At 43.1% G+C, this 20476-nt stretch overlaps 1 long non-coding RNA gene across 1 annotated transcript; it reads left to right on the forward strand.

Moving 5' to 3' along the window:
- The first annotated feature begins 14563 nt into the window (after positions 1 to 14563).
- LOC147350350 (uncharacterized) lies at positions 14564 to 18285 on the forward strand. Its single transcript, XR_015149256.1, has 3 exons — positions 14564 to 14961; positions 17113 to 17224; positions 17684 to 18285. It is a non-coding gene; the product is annotated as an uncharacterized LOC147350350 (long non-coding RNA).
- Positions 18286 to 20476: the final 2191 nt, after the last annotated feature.

A 20476-nucleotide genomic window follows, 5' to 3' on the forward strand; every position in this document is an offset into this window, starting at 1 on the left:
TCCTTGCAGCCCAAGGGACTCTCAAGAGTTTTCTCCAACACCACAGTTCAAAAGCATCAATTTTTCAGTGCTCAGCTTTCTTTATGGTCCAACTCTCATATCCATACATGGAAAAACCACAGCTTTGACTAGACAGACCTTTGTTGGCAAAGTAATGTCTCTGCTTTTGAATATGCTATCTAGGTTGGTCATAGCTTTTCTTCCACGGAGCAAGCATCTTTTAATTTCATGCCTTCACTCACCATCTGCAGGTATTTTGGAGCCCAAGAAAATAAAGTCTCTCACTGTTTCCATTATTTCCCCATCTACTTGCCATGAAGTGATGGGATGCCATGAGGCAATGATCTTCATTTTTAGAATGTTGAGTTTTAAGCCAGCTTTTTCACTCTTCCTTTCTCTCCTGTTTCCTCTACTTTTTACTGGACTCATTATGGGAGCACTTCCTTATGGTCACTTGTAGAAGGACTTGGTTCAGTGTCTGCTTCTGGCAACTCCAGTCTAAGTCTGTAGTCATTGTCATTGCTCAAGGAACACTTGCTTCAGGCTTTAATGAAATGAGGAAGTAGTAGCTTGCTCCTTATATAAATATAACCCCAGTTCCAGACATAGCTCTTTCCCAGTATAGCAAATGACTGAGACCAGGGGCTCTGGAGTCAGCATGCTTGCATTAAAATCCTGCCTAGCCTTTCTGAGCCTCAAGACTCCTCATCTTTAAAATGGAGCTAACAAAAAAGTGTATTATTCAGCACAGAATAAATGTTCCATAATAACAGCCAGGACATGGAAGCAACCTAGATGTCCATCAGCAGATGAATGGATAAGAAAGCTGTGGTACATACACAATGGAATATTATTCAGCCATTAAAAAGAATACATTTGAATCAGTTCTAATGAGGTGGATGAAACTGGAGCCTATTGTACAGAGTGAAGTAAGCCAGAAAGAAAAACACCAATACAGTATACCAACACACATATATGAAATTTAGGAAGATGGTAACAATGACCCTATATGCGAGATAGCAAAAGAGACACAGATGTATAGAACAGCCTTTTAGACTCTGTGGGAGAGGGAGAGGGTGGGATGATTTGAGAGAATAGCATGGAAACATGTATATTATCATATGCGAAACAGATCGCCAGTCCAGGTTTGATGCATGATACAGGGTGCTCAGGGATGACCTTGAGGGATGGGATGGGGAGGGAGGTGGGAGGGGGCTTCAGGATGGGGAACACATGTACACCCATGGCTGATTCATGTCAATGTATGGCAAAACCAATACAATATTGTAAAGTAATTAGCCTCCAATTAAAATAAAAATAAAATAAAAACAATTAAATTAAACCTGGGAAACATAATAGTAAAAGATTTGGAAAAAAATTAGAAGACTCCAGAAAAAAATCTGTATTTTTCATGAAATAAAAATGGAAATTAATGCTGTAAAAAAATACTCCATAAATGTTAGTTATTATAAATATCAATATTTACAGGTTGTCCAAGGTATTTGGATGTGCTTTTCTTTCTTTTTTTTTTTTTGCATGCTCAGTTGCTAAGTCATGTCTAACTCTTTGTGACTCCATGGACTGTCGCTCTCCAGGCCTCTCTGTCCATGGGAATTCTCAGCAAGAATACTGGAGTGGGTGCCATTTCCTTCTGCAGGGGATTTCCTGACCCAGGGATCGAACCGCATCTCCTGTAGGCGAATTCTTTACCACAAAGTCATCAGGCCACATCACTACTACTTGCAAATTCTAAGAGCATTTTCTTTGTAAATAGTAAAGAAGCAGTGCTTTCTGCTCCGTGGGAAGCTGAAAACCAAACAAATGTTTTCTTTGTAGGTAATACTGGAAGACCAGTACTTCTAATTATAGTATAAAGATAAAGTAAGGGACACAATCCTGCTCTAAAACTTTAGCGTTAAGTTAGACAAATGGCTGTGCGCTGAAACCAGGCACACCTGAGCCAGAATCCCAGCTCCTGGCCATTCACTGGTTCCCCAGAGCTGTTATTACTGATTCACCCAACGGGGCTGCCAGTACTTCTCTCCTAAGGCTATTGTGCAGATTAAACCGCACTGTGCACATAAAGCCCTTAGCTACTCCCTATAACTTCACATGTAGCGGGTACTGGTCTATTATTACCCAGAGCATGATATTCCAGACAGGAAGTGCAGAGATTCCAAATATCACTCAGGTACTTTTGCCCTGAGGACAAACGTGGCAATGGTGCCAGTTCCTGGAAGACTTTGTGGGATCATCACTTAGCTCTTTCCTTGGCCACTGAATTCAGCCTTCTTGGGTCAGTTTGCTCGAAGCCAACCCCACCATGAATGAGAGGGAAAATGAGCAGCTCCTCTGCTGCTGAAATAGAGAAAGAACAAATCTTCTGACATACTTTGCTCTGGTGGCTCCCAGCACGTCTGCACTTCAGCACCAGCCACTCAATGCTTTGTGGGTGTCACTGCACAGCAGGTTTTAAGTGCCAGTATTTGTGCATCCTTTCTGGGGCCCCCCCTGGTGGCGACAGTGCTCACAGAGCCTGCAGAGCAGGCTTCGGAGTCAAAGGGAAAACAAATCCTTTCTGTACAGACCACGAGAACTTCATCAAGGAGCCTTTTTGCTCTGCTTGGGAAGGGAGGAGAATGAAAAATGGGAAAACCACATGCTCCAAGGGATTCAATCAATATTTGCAGGCTGCCTGACTCACCAGCTTGGGCTGACCAAATAAGAACTTGCCATATTTAAGTCTTAAATAAATGATCAATAGTAGGATTGTATTTCCATGAACCAGAGAATTCTAATTTAGTGGCACAGATTTTTTTTTTAATTGAAACTTTTTTTTTTTTTGCCACATCCAGCAATTGCTATCAGATGCTGAATGTCTGTGGTCACACACTCAGCTTCCTGTTTATAAATGCGCTCTGTTTTCTGTGAGTCAGCGGTTTCTTGTTCTACATGGAGGTATAACCGACCACGTCAGGCCCAGAAGGTCAGACGAGCTTTGTGAATGGCCCAGTGTACATGGGCTTCTGTGCATCAGGCCTTGGGGACTGTGCAAACAGATACTTACACTGTATGTGGCCGGACACAAGCTGAAATAATTCTGCCCAGTGAGTTTGGTTTTGCATCTGGTTTGGAGCTGAACTATCATTAAAGATAACCAAAGCCGGATTCTAGTTAAAGTGGAAAGGGCAGATTTTAATCAGTAATATACCATCATAATAGGGAGAAGAATCCAAGTTAACTGAACTGAACTTCAATTTGTTCAGAGGTGACTGGGTGTTTTAACAGCAGAATGACTGGGTGGGGAGGAGGGGTGGTGCTCAGTAGAATCAGGGAAGTGAAAGATCACAGATGCGTGGTTGCTGTAGCTGCCATTAGATCAGCAGCGTCTGTTAGCTGACAGTTATATCAGAGTTAGAATTCTGTCCTCCCACAAAGACTGGGAGACAGAGGCCCTGTTCTTCCTGATGATCACATTGTAAGGAATGGCTTCCAGGTCCTTGAGAAGGACACTCGTGAGTTGTAGGAGACACGTGTGTATCTCAAAGGGACAGAGGAAAGGTTCACAATGGCAATCCCTTTCCAGTAAATGCTCTAAGAAAGGGTGGTCAGGGCTCAGTCTCGGGTGCTAGTAGCTGGAACAGACAGTAAATTCTTGAGTTTCCTCAGGCAAGCACTTTAAGGGCAGCAAGAGTCATTCTGGTAGTGTGGCCTTGAGCTGTCAGAATTTTTTTTTTCAAACTGTTCATTTTAGATTGAAGTTTAGCTGATTAACAATGTGGTGATAGTTTCAAGGACTCAGCCATATATATGCATGTATCCATTCTCCCCCAAACTGCCCTCCCATCCAGGCAGCCACAAAACATCGGGAGGAGTTCCCTGTGCTATACAGTAGGTCTACATGTGGACATACACCATTTTAAATATAGCCGAGTATACATGCCGATCCCAAATTTCCTAACTATCCCTTCCCCCGGCGTGTTCGTGTCTGTTCAGGTTTTTTAGGCCAAGGCTGAGGCCCAGCTGAGAAGAGGGATCAGAGGAGTCCGCCTCGAGTCAGTCAAGGAGAGAATCTTTGTCTCTGTGAAGCCCAAGGTCTGTGGTTTGTGCTTTACTACCTTCTCTGGCAACACTATTTCCCTACCTAAAGTCAGGCCTCCTGTCCCCCTCAGTGGCCTTCTAGTGGGGTTAGAACTTCACGTGTCTAATCGCCTTAAAGAGCATCTGGGTTCTGGACTTTTCCCACCTCGCTTCCCTCTCCAGCCATGGCCCTGCTGCTCTGTCTACGAATGTGGCTTTTCTTCCTCTCCCTTTACCCCACCGGGTAAGCCAGCTGCATGCCTCCTTCAGAGTTCCATTTATTCTTCCCCTCTTCCCTGGAAAAGCCTTGCCTGATCTCCAAGAGCTGGGTTTGGAATCCCCACAACTTATCACACCGAATTTTAGTGTCTGTTTCAGTGTCAGTTTTCCCCAACATTCTGTAAGCTTCAGGAAGGCAGGGACTGGCTTCAGTTCATCCTTATCCCCCAGAACTTAGCAGCAACAGGTGTTTCATAAATGCTTGCTGAGCAAGCGAGTGGGTACTCCTTGTCCTTTGATGCCTCCTGCCAGGACCCTGTTCTTAGCAGGGTTTGAATCCCAGCTTCATCACTTACTCGGTGTGGGACCTTGCTAAATCACTCTGTACCTAAGTCGTTTCATCAGTAAGATGGGTTCATGACAACATCCACTTCACAGGATTGTTGTGAAGATTTAATGTTATATGTGTACAGTGTTCAGAACAGAACCTAGCACCATGGTAGTGCAAGATTGTTGTTCCTATTGTTCAAAGGATGCAATCTGATACTCTCTGCCAGTGGTTTGTTGAATGAATGGCTGAATGAATTGATAAACATCCAGCATGTCATGTCCTTGCTTCCTCTCCCCTCTGGACAACATTTCCACTTTTGCCTTTACTGCTTCTGTTTTCTAACTCAGAGGAGTAAGCTAGAGGGATCTGGAGCCTTCTCTCACCTAAATAAGGGAGACAAGCCTGTGAAGCGAAAGTATTGCTGTGGCCATTGTGGAAAATACAGTCTATCATGACCCAGAACCTGAAGAAGAGGGTATAAAGCATTAAACAATGAATTGGAAGAGGCCAGATGAAAAGCTAGATTTCTGCCTTTCTGAGGCAGAAGCTTCCCAATGAGGGAAGAAGATGTAAAGAGTGAGCTATGTGTGTGGCTCCATGAGAAAGGTGGTGAGAACCCTAGCTTCTCCTGAGTAAAAAGCCTGCAGTGAAGGGGGAAAGAAATGCAGGACAGGAGGGTACCAGGGCAGAGGGGAGCTGGGTCTTTCTGCCCAGATGTAGTTCAGGAGATGTTGGTCCACAGAAAAGATGCTGCTCCATAAAGAAGCTCTTGACCACCATGGTGACTGAGTGGTAGAATAAGAAAGACTGAATGTAGTGTCTGGGGACATGGGCATTGGGCAGCTGTAGGAAATCCCACCCCACCCCATCCTGACCATGGAGAGCACTGCGAGCTCTCTCAGAAAGTATCTTCTGGGGTCAGGGTAATGTAGCCTTATGCCCAACTGAACTAAGGACCTTAGCAGTGAAGCCCAGCTCATTGATAGCTGTTTCTCATGCCCGTAGAGAAGGCAATGGCACCCCACTCCAGTACGCTTGCCTGGAAAATCCCATGGATGGAGGAGCCTGGTAGGCTACAGTCCATGGGGTCGAGAAGAGTCGGGCACGACTAAGTGACTTCACTTTCACTTTTCACTCTCATGCATTGGAGAAGGAAATGGCAACCCACTCCAGTATTCTTGACTAGAGAATCCCAGGGACAAAGGAGCCTGGTGGGCTGCTGTCTATGGGGTTACACAGGGTCGGACATGACTGAAGCGACTTAGCAGCAGCAGCAGCATGCCCATAATTGTAGCTTTGCAGAGGCAACTGTTCTGAGGTTTGCTTTGCTGTTTTTAAATTAGCAACTGATTTATTAAGGTTTCACATTTAAAAACCTGGCCCTACCTTTAGCTTTTAAGTGAAGTTTGTGAATAAAGTTTGCTGGTCTTGCAAATATTATTCAGGTCATTGTTTTGGGGGAGAAATTTGCTTAATGTTTGGTTCCCTTTATGAAGCTAAACACATTCAAATATTTCAAATGATGTTATATTTTAATATGTTTATTTCCACTTCACGAACTTTCCGCTTTATTTCCACTTCAATTTTCTAACGTCCCAAGAAAAAACAGAACAGTAAGATTTTCACTTAAAAATAATGTTATCACTTCTTAGACTTCTGGCTAAGATCAAGTGTAGAAGTAATACACTAACACTGTCAGTCAACTATACTTCAATAAAATATATATATTAAGAAAAAATAATATATTAAAATCAATTACTCAGTTATAAATTTCAAATTGGAGTTATAAGGCTGATCTTTTATTCTAATAAGCCCAGCTCCTAAACATTATAAACATTTGTATGCATTAATATAAAACATCAATATTATTGCTTGGTATCCTTAAACATTTTTGTATGCAATTCCAAACCTCCCTGTTTCCACTAAGGAGACTACTGTACCTCCCCACACTATATTTAGGGATAACTTTCTCAGTTTGCTTGTCTTTGAATTAGACCAAACTCAGATGACCTGGCCAGGGGCATGAGACCCTGGCGGAATGTATCTTATCCTACTTCTAGTTGCTACGTAATAGATATCACAACTTTAAGAAGATGACCTCTACCCTTTAAGGTCAAATTATAAACTTCCTAATTCTGTGATCTGCTCAAAGAGATTGAGATTCACACTTGGGATTATCGGTTGATTAAAGTCCCTTGAAAAAGACATGTATGTATATTAAGAAGCAAAGAAATGCAAAAACCCAGAGAGGAACTTGCATTCTTTCATATCCATAAGCTCTCCAGACCCTAAGATCATAAAAATGCTCTCTGGATGAATTTTGCATAGCTATCTCAGCTTCTCTGAATTGTCAGTCAGTCCCTGCAGGACCATTCAGCTGACACGGGGAGATGAGGTTTCTCTCTGTACATGCTGTTCTCTACTGGGGATCACCATGGAGCCCTGAACCAGGGCCTCTGCTAAGCTGTCCTGTCCAGGAAATTTTGTGTGAATTAGCAAAAGACACCTCTTCTTCCATACAGAACTGCCCCCAGCAAGGGCTTTAACCTGGAGAGTGAACACAAGGAAGGTATTTCAGCCTCATTTGCCTCTGGTTCCAGGTACTTTGTGAAGAGCAAACAATACAGTTGTCCCTGGCAGCCCTACACTGCCTCTCTAATTCCAGAGCTGAAGATAGCTCTTGCACAGGAAGTTAGGAGAAAAGAGTAGCCCACCAGGCTCTTCTGTCCACAGGGATTCTTAATGCCTTCCTCCAGTTCCAACCCACAAGACTGAAAACATCCACAACTGCCAAGTTATCCTGACTAGCAAGCATAATATTTCTTCTACAGGAAAGAAATCTGGGCTCAAAATCCAGGTTCAGTGGCAGGGAGATAAGGTCATCTTTGCAGACTTACCACAAAGGAAGACTTCTAGGATACATTCCTTGCCATTTCCGGACCCGTTTCCACACCTGTGAAGCAGGATAATCTCTACACTAGTGCTTCTCAAGTGTTGTTCTGCATTAGGCCACCCGGGAATCCTGTTGAAATATAGATCCTTTTTAGTGGGGAAGACTCAGAGCCTGGGCTTCTGCACTCCTAGCTCAATTCAGTTCAGTCACTCAGTCTTTGCAACTCCATGGACTACAGCACACCAGGCTTCCCTGTCCATCACCAACTCCCAGAGCTTGTTCAAACTCATGTCCATTGAGTCTGTGATGCCATCCAACTATTTCATCCTTTGTGTCCCCTTCTCCTGCCTTCAATCTTTCCCAGCATCAGGGTCTTTTCTAAGGAGTCAGTTCTTTGCATCAGGCGGCCCAAAGTACTAGAGATTCACCTTCAGCATCAGTCCTTCCAATGAATATTCAGGACTGATTTCCCTTAGGATTGACTGGTTTGATCTTGCAGTCTAAGGGACTCTCAAGAGTCTCCTCCAACACCACAGTTCAAAAGCATCAATTATTCAGCACTCAGCCTTCTTTAAGGTCCAACTCTCACATCCATACATGACTACTGGCAAAACCATAGCTTTGGCTGCTGCTGCTGCTGCTGCTAAGTCACTTCAGTCGTGTCCGACTCTGTGTGACCCCATAGACAGTAGCCCACCAGGCTCCCCCATCCCTGGGATTCTCCAGGCAAGAACACTGGAGTGGGTTGCCATTTCCTTCTCCAATGCATGAAAGTGAAAAGTGAAAGTGAAGTCACTCAGTCATGTCCGACCCTCAGCGACCCCATGGACTGCAGCCTACCAGGCTCCTCCGTCCATGGGCTTTTCCAGGCAAGATGTACTGGAGTGGGGTGCCATTGCCTTCTCCGATAGCTTTGGCTAGATGGACCTTTTTCAGCAAAGTAATGTCAGTTCAGTTCAGTTCAGTTCAGTAGCTCAGTCATGTCCGACTCTTTGCGATGCCGTAGACTGCACCACACCAGGTTTCTCAGTCCATCACTAACTCTGGGAGCTTGCTCAAACTCATGTCCATTGAGTCGGTGATGCCATCCAACCATCTCATCCTCTGTCGTCCCCTTCTCCTCCTGCCTTCAATCTTTCCTAGCATCAGGGTCTTTTCAAATGAGTCAGTTCTTCACATCAGGTGGCAAAAGTATTGGAGTTTCAGCTTGAACATCAGTCCTTCCAATGAATATTCAGGACTGATTTCCTTTAGGATTGACTGGTTGGATCTCCTTGCTGTCCAAGGGACTCTCAAGAGTCTTCTCCAACACCACAGTTCAAAACCATCAGTTCTTCAGTGCTCAACTTTCTTTATAGTCCAACTCTTACATCCATACATGACTACTGGAAAAACCATAGCCTTGACTAGATGGACCTTTGTTAACAAAGTAATGTCTCTGATTTTTAATATGCTGTCTAGGTTGGTCATAGCTTCTCTTCCAAGAAGGAAGCATCTTTTAATTTCATGGCTGCAGTCACCATCTGCAGTGATTTTGGAGCCCAGAAAAATAAAGTCTGTCAGTATTTCCATTGCTTTCCCATCTATTTGCCATGAAGTGATGGGACCAGATGCCATGATCTTAGTTTTCTGAATGTTGAGTTTTAAGCTAACTTTTTCCCTCTCCTCTTTCACTTTTATCAAGAGGCTCTTTAGTTCTTCTTTGTGTTCTGCCCTAAGGGTGGTGTCATCTGCATATCTGAGGTTATTGATATTTCTTCTGGCAATCTTAATTCCAGCTTGTGCTTCATCCAGCCCAGCATTTCGCTTGATATACTATGCATATAAGTTAATTATATGCATTGCTAAGTGTTGCTTATTGACCTGCATACAGATTTCTCAGAAGGCAGGTCAGGTGGTCTGGTGTTCGTATCTGTTTAAGAATTTTCCACAGTTTGTTGTGATCCACATAGTCAAAGGCTTTGACATAGTCAATAAAGCAGAAATGGATGTTTTTATGGAACTCTCTTGCTTTTTCAAGGATCCAGCGGATGTTGGCAATTTGATCTCTGGTTCCTCTGCCTTTTCTAAATCCAGCTTGAACATCTGAAAGTTCATGGTTCACATATTGTTGAAGCCTTGCTTGGAGAATTTTGAGCATTACTTTGCTAGCGTGTGAGACGAGTGCAATTGTGTGGTAGTTTGAGCATTCTTTGGCATTGCCTTTCTTTGGGACTGCAACGAAAACTTACCTTTTCCAGTCCTGTGGCCACTGCTGGGGTTTTCCAAATTGTCTCGCATATTGAGTGCAGCACTTTCACAGCATCATCTTTTAGGATTTGAAATAGCTCAACTGGAATTCCATCATCTCCACTAGCTTTGTTCATAGTTATGCTTCCTAAGTCCCTCTTGACTTCACATTCCAGGATGTCTGTCTCTAGGTGAGTGATCACACCATCGTGGTTATCTGGGTTGTGAAGATCTTTTTTGTACAGTTCTCCTGTGTATTCTTGCCACCTCTTCTTAATATCTTCTGCTTCTCTTAGGTCCATACCATTTCCGTCCTTTATTGTGCCCATCTTTGCATGAAATGTTCCCTTGATATCACTAATTTTCTTGAAGAGATCTTTCCCATTCTATTGTTTTCCTGTATTTCTTTGCATTGATCACTAAGGAAGGCTTTCTTATCTCTCCTGGCTATTCTTTGGAACTTTGCATTCAAATGGATATAGCTTTCCTTTTCTCCTTTGCCTTTCACTTTTCTTCTTTTCTCAACTATTTGCAAGGCCTCCTCAGACATCCCTTTCACCTCTTTGCATTTCTTTCTCTTGGGGATGATCTTGATCACTGCCTCCTGTACAATGTCATTAACCACAGTCCGTAGTTCTTCAGGCACTCTATCAGATCTAATCCCTTGAATCTACTTTTCACTTTCACTGTATAATCGTAAGAGATTTGATTTGGTCATACCTGAATGGTCTGTTAGTTTTCCCTACTTCCTTTAATTTAAATCTGAATTTTGCAATAAGGGGTTCATGATCTGAGCTACAGTCAACTCCCGGTTTTGTTTTTGCTGACTGTATAGAGCTTTTCCATCTTTGACTGCAAAGAATATAATCAATCTGATTTTGGTATTGACCATCTGGTGATGTCCATGTGTAGAGTCTTCTCTTGTGTTGTTGGAAGAGGGTGTTTGCTATGATCAGTGCATTCTGTTCGCAAAACTCTGTTAGCCTTTGCCTTGCTTCATTTTGTACTCCAAGGCCAAATTTGCCTGTTACTCCAGGTATCTCTTTACTTCCTAATTTTGCATTCCAGTCCCCTATAATGAAAAGGACATCTTTTTTAGGTGTTAGTTCTAGAAGGTCTTGTGGGTCCTCATAGAACTGTTCAACTTCAGCCTCTTCAGCATTACTGGTTGGGGCATAGACTTGGATTACTGTGATATTAAATGGTTTGCCTTGGAAATGAACAGAGATCATCCTGTCATTTTTGAGACTGCATCCAAGTACTTCATTTCAGACTCTTTTGTTGATTATGATTGCTACTCCATTTCTTCTCAGGGATTCTTGCCCACAGTAGTAGATATAATGGTCATCTGAGTTAAATTCACCCATTCCGGTCCATTTTAGTTCACTGATTCCTAAAATATTGATGTTCACTTTTGCTGTCTTCTGTTTGACCACTTGCCATCTCCTGTTTGACCACTTGCCATCTCCTGTTTGACCACTTCTAATTTACCTTGATTCACGGACCTAACATTCCAAATTCCTATGCAATATTTTTCTTTATAGCATCAAACTTTACTTCCATCACAGTCACATCCACAACTGGGTGTTGTTTTCACTTTGGCTCCATCTCTTCGTTCCTTCTGGTGTTATTTCTCTACTTTTCTCCAATAGAATATTGGGCACCTACCGACCTGGGGAGTTCATCTTTCAGTATCATGTCTTTTTTGCCTTTTCGTGCTGTTCACGGGGTTCTCAAGGCAAGAATATTGAAGTGACTTGCCATTCCCTCCTCCAGTGGAGCATGTTTTGTCAGAACTCTCCACCATGACCCGTCTCTCTTGGATGGCCCTACATGGCATGGCTCATAGTTTCATGAGTATTGTAAAGTAATGACTCTGCTCTTTAATATGCTGTCTAGGTTTGTCATAGCTTTTCTTCCAAGGAGCAAGCATCTTCTAATTTCATGGCTGCAAGTCACCATCTGCAGTGACTTCGGAGCCCCCCAAAATAAAGCTTCTCACTGTTTCCATCATTTCTCCATCTCTTTGCCATGAAGTGATGGGACCAGATGTCATAATCTTAGTTTTTTGAATGTTAAGTTTTAAGGCAGCTTTTTCACTCTCTTCTTTCACTTTCATCAAGAGGCTCTTTAGTTCATCTTCACTTTCTGCCATAAGGGTGGTGTCATCTACATATATGAGGTTATTGACATTTCTCCCAGCTATGTTGATTCTAGCTGCATTCCTAAGAAGCCCCCAATTGTTGACAGGGCTTCCAGGTCTTGAACTTCACTTTGAGTAGCAAATGAATATGGACAATTCTAAGGCTGCTATTTTATGGTTACGAACTATCTGGTGAGAACAACCACCTAATTGCCTTATGCTGAGGATCAGCACTACAGAGTTAGAGGTGGCTTTTTAGTTAAACTCCATATCTAACAGTTGCAAAGCAGAAATGTTTATATATATATATATTTATATATATATATATATGTTTTTTTCTTTTTTAAGAAATTTATTTTTAATTGAAGGATAATTTACAATATTGTGTTGGTTTCCACCATACATCAACATGTATTAGCCATAGGTATATATGTCCCATCCATCCCCATCCCACCCCTCTAGGTTGTCACAGAGCCCAATTTGAGTTCCCTGAGTCACACAGCAAGTTCCCACTGACTGCCTATATTACATATGGTAGTGTATATGTTTAATATATTTTTGAAGTCTAGTCCTCCTCTCCATTTTTTCTTGGTGTTCCAACCTCCCCAACCCTAATCCCACTTTTTAAAAAAAAATATATCATTTCACGACATTTGTGGCAAACAGAGAAAAGGACAGTGTTTCCAGAATCAAAGCTGAAAGCATGAGGAAACTTCAATAAAAACATTTTGAGGAGGGTAAAAATGTGTTTTCTGATAAACTTTAAATGATGCTTTTGGAGACTGGGGACGGGGCACTGATGAGTATTTTAGAGAAAACTGGGTAGTTGATGAAACATCTTAATAACACATGACATTAAACACCAAGAACGCATGTCCTGTTATCTGATTCAGAAAGTGTGTTCTGACCCAAATATTTGAAATAGTGGTTGTCTCAGAACACCCATTGCAAAAGGTCCCTGTAAGGTTAGTTTCATAGAAGCTGTGAAAAAAAAAAAAAAAAGCTTTTTTATGAAAAAAGCTTTCATAGAAGCTTTCCCCAGGGGTAGAGGGTGGAAATGCACTGTTCTGTATACAGGCTCCCAGACACATATAGTCACACACACACACACACATACACACTCTACACTACACACACATACAGCACACTTACACAAAACACCATATAGTCGCACATTTTAAACTGGCAGAAAACTAAAATACTGATCAAAGAATGTCTTCTAATAGAAGCTTCATTTGCTTCCTTACAAAATTGTTAAATCTCTCTTTAGCCCTTTCTCCTGACACCCCAAGTGACCCTGTGTGCCGCCAAGTACCCCAGGCTTCCTTCTGAAAACCTAGACTTGGCTGATGATCCCTGGCAGACTGAGCGGCCAGGGCCAGTTTGCATGCCCACCATCCCGCTGGCAGCCCTCCGCAGCAGCACTGCAGGAAAAGGCCAGCAGTACAGCCGCACCTCTCCCCCTGCTTTGGGTTTTGTGGGTCTCTGGGCCAGGATTTGGTATTCAAGCTAGTAGGCCCAGGGCATCTTGTGGGGACAAAACCATCCCATAAAAGCTGAGCTGTCTCCAGTCACCACCAAGACAGATCAGAATGTAAGTCATCTGCTCTTTGGCAGTTTTTGTTTAAGTTGCTAAGTCATGTCCAACTATTTGCAACCACTTGGACTGTAGCTCACCAGGCTCCTCTGTCCATGGGGATTCTCCAGGCAAGAATACAGGAGTGGGTTGCCATTTCCTTCTCCAGGGGACCTTCCCCACCCAGGGGTTAAACTTTCATCTCCTGCACTGGCAGGTGAATTCTTTACCACTCAGCCACTAGGAAAGCTGTTATGTAATGATTACTGACACATCCCGCTGGTTTTATCAGCTTCTCAATAATAATGTTGGATCTGACCCACAGGGTGAAATGACCTGGGCCCACATTGCTGAGGGTAGCAGCTCTTAGTCTTTTGATGTGATTCTTGACTGTCTGTCTTTGAATTCCAGCCCACATGTTGGGGGGAAACAATCTCCTGAGCTCAGAGACCCTCTTGTCCCCAAAAGGTGACAACTGTACCGCAGTAACATGTCAAGAGATATTAGTATCCCAACCCTGCATTTTGGGGAGTGATTTGCACAGTGTTTGCTGCAGGGGTGGGGTGGGGAGAGGGTGAATAGGTCTCAACTGGAAACTGTTCACCCTAGGGTTCAGACATGCCTAGACATTTCCAGGGAACTTAAACAAAATTGCAAGGAATATCTGGCACATTTTCTTCCCTCCTTCCTTTGCATGAGAGACAAGAACAATTTGGGGTGACTCATGTTATTTGGCTTAACTACAATATATCAGGGTCAAGGGTAGGAAAGGAACTATTTTGAACACAGAAGTGTTGTTTTCACTCAGATTGTCCCATGAGACTAAAGTCCCTGTGAATTCTGACCCGTGTGCTGCGGGGAAGAGCCCTGGGGCCACGATGCATGTAGACTTGTTTGGGAGTCTAGGGCAGCACAGTATGGGTAGGAGGCTGGGAGCCTTGTGCTGGCATTTATTAAATGTGTGATACAGAATTCATGTACCTAGATCCTGACACATGGGAAGTGCCCAGTTAAATACTGTTTTTTAGTATCATTTTTCCCCCTATCTTCACAATCACCCCATGAGGTGGATATATTATTCTCATTTTACAGATTGCAGCAAAGTTAGGACATGCCTGGTGGCTCAGCAGTAAAGAATTTACCTGCAATGCAGGAGATGTGGGTTTGATTCCCCAGATGGGGAAGATCCCCTGAAGATAGAAATGGCAACCTACTCCAGTATTCTTGCCTGGGAAACCCCATGAACAGAGGAGCCTGGTGGCCACAGTCCATGGGGTTGCAAAAGAGTTGGATATGACCTAGCAACTAAACAACAACAACAGCAGCAAGAGGTTAGGCAATGCTCCCACATGATACACCTGATGTGTGCAGAAAAAGATGCTAATTTCTATGCTCCTATCCATCAAGGCAAATTCTGTGGAACTCATAGCAACCTGAACAGTGAACTTTGTTCATCAACGGATTCAAATACATCAAATGGGCTGAAACAGGTATGTGGTCAAGCCAACCAAGGCTGGGAAATACTACCTCTATTCTGGGTGGTCGTAGTCCGGTGATAAATCCAGGGAAATGAAAAAGAAGAGAAAGTGGATGGCGGGGGAAATAGGCAACGTGCCATATAGCCTGAAATAGGATCCTGCCCTCTCTAAGTGCAAAACTAAAGTAAACTTCGGCTTCTCTCTAAAAAGAGAAGCAAAAGTTGAACAGCTAGAGACCAAAAGTGACCATGAAGAATTCTGTTGGCCTCAAGAAATGTATTTGTATTGTTTAAATATTCCTCTTATTTTCAGTCTTTCCTTTGCAAAAAGTTTAAAATTGATTCTAGAGATAAAACACCAAATGAAATGGAAAATTGTATTTTACAGTAAATCAAGTGGAAACTAATCTCATATCCTAGACCTTTTGTTCTTTTTCTTCTCATTTTTCAAGCAAACTATGAGAAATGGATTGTGTAACTTTGTGGGACTTATTTATTGTTAAACCAGGAAATTCTTGCAAAACTACAGTATTTAAAGGAAGAACATATTACACAAATGCTAAAAAATGAGTATGAAAACATTTCTATTGGGAAGGTAAAATTATGGGAAAGAATGTTTGAGATTTTTAGAGATTTAGGTCAGCATTTAAATAAACATGTTTGTCATGATCTCTTTCCTCTCCAAGTGGGAATCCTTCATCTCTTACTCTAATTTCCCACTGTCCTAAAATGTTTTACCCAAAATATTAGTAAGTGTGCCATCTATTTTCTGCTATGAGTCAAATTATACAGGGGGTTGTTTATTCTCCCATAAATCTTCCTTAGGGTCTAGAGGCATTGACATTCACAAATGGGAATAACTGCCCTGGAGTTACTCCTTCGAGACGTTGTGCCACATAGCTGTCCCTTCTATTGCTGTCATCTATTGGGGTCACAAAGAGTCGGACACGACTGAGCGACTGAACTGAACTGAACTGATTAACCCCCTGGTTCCCTCCCAGGTTTCACTGACATCTTCAGCACGTAGCTCATTGTCCTTCCAGCACCAGTCTGGTGTTAGTGACCTCATCCTTGTTGATTTCAAGTGACCACATGGGCAACTCATCCTTCACCTTGCCGTCCATTTCCTGGAACTCCTCAAATACGGTGGCTGACACATTTGTTCCACTTAGTCCACATAATCCCACCACACACTGTGGCTCTTGTCATTTCTTATAATTGTTTTAACCCTGTTAACCTACTATCTCACCCTCAGACAGAACTTCTTATATTTTCAGCTATCTCTTCTCTTCACTCCCTGATCACCTGAACGTCAGCCTCGTGCAGATCATTAGTCCCTGGATCTCTTTAATCTTCTTCCAGTCTACTAGCACCTTCCCGGCCTCATTCTTAAACTGTTTAACCCCAGTTCATCCAGCACCCTTTTACCCACACTCCAGAGTCCTCAAGCCCTGTCCTTCCACTGCCTTGTGTAGAAAATCTGAACAGGGTCACAATCCTCCCATGTGAGTGAGATGGGAAGGGAGTAGAATAAGTACAGATGTGTAAAAGAAACACACCAGGGGGACCAATTTGGAAATGATTGAACTTGTTCCTCTGAAGAAAGTGTTTGCTACCTGTATTGGATGTTAGCCCAGGAAAGGCGTGAACACAAGAGACAGTACCCAGGAAGACGATATGGGCCTTGCTTGGGCAATTCAAGAAGAGTGTGATAAGGGGACTGTTTCCAAAGTTGAGCAGAATACAGGGAAACCACAAGTGATAGCGAAGTGCTGTCAGCTAGCTACAAAGGGCACTTACTATCCTTTGGCCTGAAGGGGCTAAGGGAGGAAGTCCCATGTAGAGCCCCAGAGAAAAAGCTGTGTGAAGAGGGTCATAGCAAGGATTGCAGCCAGATGGCCCACAGGAACCCTACAGGGAAGAAGCAGGGAATGAATGCCTTGACCTCACTCTCCTCCCACCCTCCTCCTTCTTTGCTCAGGCTCTGCATCAGCTGAGCTAACCAGAAGTCAGAGGGTGAGATATATGGGCTCTTGATGTAGCCCATATATCTTATCCTCCCTGGGAACAGAGCAAGGAGGAGAGTCTATATGGAGGTACAAAATGGAAACTTCTCACAGTCACCAAAATCCTAATTGTCCACTTCTTCTCCCTCCTCATGCAGGCAATATTCATGGGGACTCAATATTATATTGTTAATTACCACTAGGCCGTATAACATAATGGATCCGAATAGCTAACACTCTTTGAGGACTTACCATGGGTTGTATACCTGAGTAAGTATGTTCCTAGATTGACTTATTTAATCTTTGCAACAATTCTGAGGTAAGTAAAATTAATTTTCAGAGGTTTATTCTTAAGAAAGAATAAAAGCTGAAAGGATAAAGGATAATTTGCCCAAGTTGCTTCTGAGATAAGTCAGTATTGAAGAAAAAATACTCAGAAAAATGCCTTAGCATATAGTAAGTGCTAGTGGACTTCTCTGATGGTTCAGTGGGTAAAGAATCCACCTGCAATGTAAGAGACACAGGAGACAGACGTTCAATCCTTGGGTCAGGAAGATCCTCTGGCGGAGGGCATGGCAACCCACTCCAGTATTCTTGCCTGGAGAATCCCATGGACAGAGGAGCCTGGTGGGCTACAGTCTATGGGGTTGCAAAGAGTCACACACAATTGAGCACATACACAGAAAAATTTGAGCTGTTATTATTAACATAAAACTATTCTCCTAATAGGTCTTCTCAGGTGGTTCCAGAGTTAAAGAACCCATCTGCCAATGCAGGAGACATAACAGACTTGATCCCTGAGTCTGGAAGATTCCCTGGAGGAAGGCATGGCAACTCACTCCAGTATTCTTTCCTGGAGAATCCCACGGACAGAGGAGCCTGGCAGGTTACAGTCCCCAGGATCACACAGAATCAGACACGACTAAAGCGACTTAGCCTGCCCAAATGCCTTCTCCTAATCACCCTCATCACAGCAGTTCTGTGAGAAGTATTGTTACGATCATTTTCATATGAAGAAAACAAAGCTCGAGCAGGCACATCACCTGCCCCAAGTCTTCTGACAGCAGCCGGGCTTGTTGTGCTGCATCACAGCTTTTGTTCATTGTTCACACTGCCCATCTGTGAGGCGAAGCTCATGGTCTCTTTTCCAGGCTAGTCTTTTGCCAGTCAGATACTGACAGACGAGCATCCTAGTTACATGTCTTTTATTCTCTCTGGAGTTATTCCCAAACTCTGAATGATGTTTTCAGAAAAAGTAAGATGGGTTTTTAGCCACAGAATGCTGTTGATATTTCCTTGATTTTGATTCTAATAGATGCTTAAATCTGCAACACTTGGAAGATTGTTGGTGGCGGGGGTGGGGGGGGGGCGGCAAACTTTGCTCTTTATTTTACTGGGAAAATGGTAAATATGCCCACTTGGCTCTGATCACAGTAGAAATGAAAAAAAATTTCAACCATGGCCAACCCTCCATAACCTAGCTTCTACTTTCTAAGGTGAAATAAGATAATACAGAATGTTCACTCAGATTTGGCCCTTCCAGCCGCAAGAAACTTTCCAGCTGTTGGGACCCAGGACCTCTTGATTTAAAATGCATAGAATTCCTGCTTCTAAAGCCAGTCAAATCCAGCTGGGACATTTTGTTTAACCCTTAGCCAGCCGGGAGAAAACCAGTGCCAAGTCTGGTTCACAACAAGAGCATGCTTATTCTTTGTTGGTACCGACAGCAGGCCTGCTGGACTGTATAGAGATAAGTCTGATATATTTTGAACTCTGTCATCTTGGACAAGGTACTTAACCTTTGCTGGGTCTCAATTCCATTCATTCAACCACTTGTTCAAAGAACTTTTTGACATCTAATTAGATGATAATTATAGAAAGCCAGGTTAGAACCAAATGGAGCCTTTGAGCACAGCTATATAGTTTGTACAAGATGATGACAGAGGCTACAAGATGATGACAGAGGCTATTTCCAGATCTGTTGACAAGTGGGAGATTCCATTATTGAGACAGATTGGTAGGTTTCTGTCTTTCTATCACACAAATTTTCCTGGACCTGTTCTTGCTCCATCATGGCACTCTGAGTGGTGGGGGTGGTGGGGGGGTGGGGGGCGGGTGGGGAACAACAGTGATTAGTTTGCACAAGGTTTCATCTGCTTCCCGATTCCCACCCCCCTGGTCTCTCTGGGCTTTGAAACTTAGCACGACTCTGACCACCCTCCTTGGAAGAAAAGCTATGACCAACCTAGACAGCACATTAAAAAGCAGAGACATTATTTTGCTAACAAAGTTCTGTCTAGTCAAGGCTATGGTTTTTCTAGTAGTCGTGTATGGATGTGAGAGTTGGACTATAAAGAAAGCTGAGCAATGAAGAATTGATGCTTTTGGACTGTGGTGTTGGAGAAGACTCTTGAGAGTCTCTTGGACTGCAAGGAGATCCAACCAGTCCGTTCTAAAGGAGATCAGTCCTCGGTGTTCATTGGAAGGACTGATGCTGAAGCTGAAACTCCAATACTTTGGCCACCTGATGCGAAGAACTGACTCACTGGAAAAGACCCTGATGCTGGGAAAGATTGATGGCGGGAGGAGAAGGGGATGACAGAGGATGAGATTGTTGGATGACATCACCAATTCTATGGACATGAATTTGAGTAAGCTCTAGGAGTTGGTTATGGATAGGGAAGCCTGGCGTGCTGCTGTCCACAGGGCCACAAAGAGTTGGACACAACTGAGTGACTGAACTGAACTGACTGAACTGACCACCCTCCATCATCTCTTCTACTTGCTTGCTAAACGTCTCCATAGCAAAATCTCTTCTTCTCAGCAAAGCAAAAGTCAAATGGCAGCTGAGCCAAAACAGTTTGAAGGTACAAGCAAAACCCCATCTCCTTATTCTTTGAATGGCTCATCCCTCTAAACTAAGATACTTCATAACAAATGCTGCTGCTAAGTTGCTTCAGTCGTGTCCGACTCTGTGCGACCCCATGGACTGCAGCCTACCAGGCTTCTCCATCCATGGGATTCTCCAGGCAAGAACACTGGAGTGGGTTGCCATTTCCTTCTCCTCATAACAGATGAGTTTTCATTAAAGCGTTAACATATTTCTCAAGGGATGTAGAATGTCAATAGGACATCTGAAATGGGGTTCAGAATTAAGAGCTCTGCATGAAACTGAATCTGCTTCAAATTATACTCTGCAAAAGACAAAAATATAGCCCTATGTGTCTAAAAATATTTCTTAGTAGTTGGCCAAAAATGCATTTATTCTTGGATTCATAAAAATGCAGGCCATGTGAAATATGTGGGGGGCATGCACTCTCAAAAAAACCGACCAAAGAAAGAGAACAAAAAGTTAAAATAAACTTTGAAAATCCTTTAGTGAAGGGAAAGAGAGAAGGTGGAAATGGTAAGGCATTGGGGTATGACTGGAAAGAGGAACGGTGAAGATTTGCCCTTGGGGAAGATGACATGTCTGAGGACCCGACTCCCCCTACCCCTCAACTCTCCCCCATACACCCCAGG

This window comes from Bos grunniens, chromosome 20 (genome assembly GCF_055505025.1).
Source record: "Bos grunniens cultivar Pamir isolate PY7600 chromosome 20, Bosgru_T2T1.0, whole genome shotgun sequence".
In the NCBI taxonomy this organism is placed as follows: domain Eukaryota; kingdom Metazoa; phylum Chordata; class Mammalia; order Artiodactyla; family Bovidae; genus Bos; species Bos grunniens.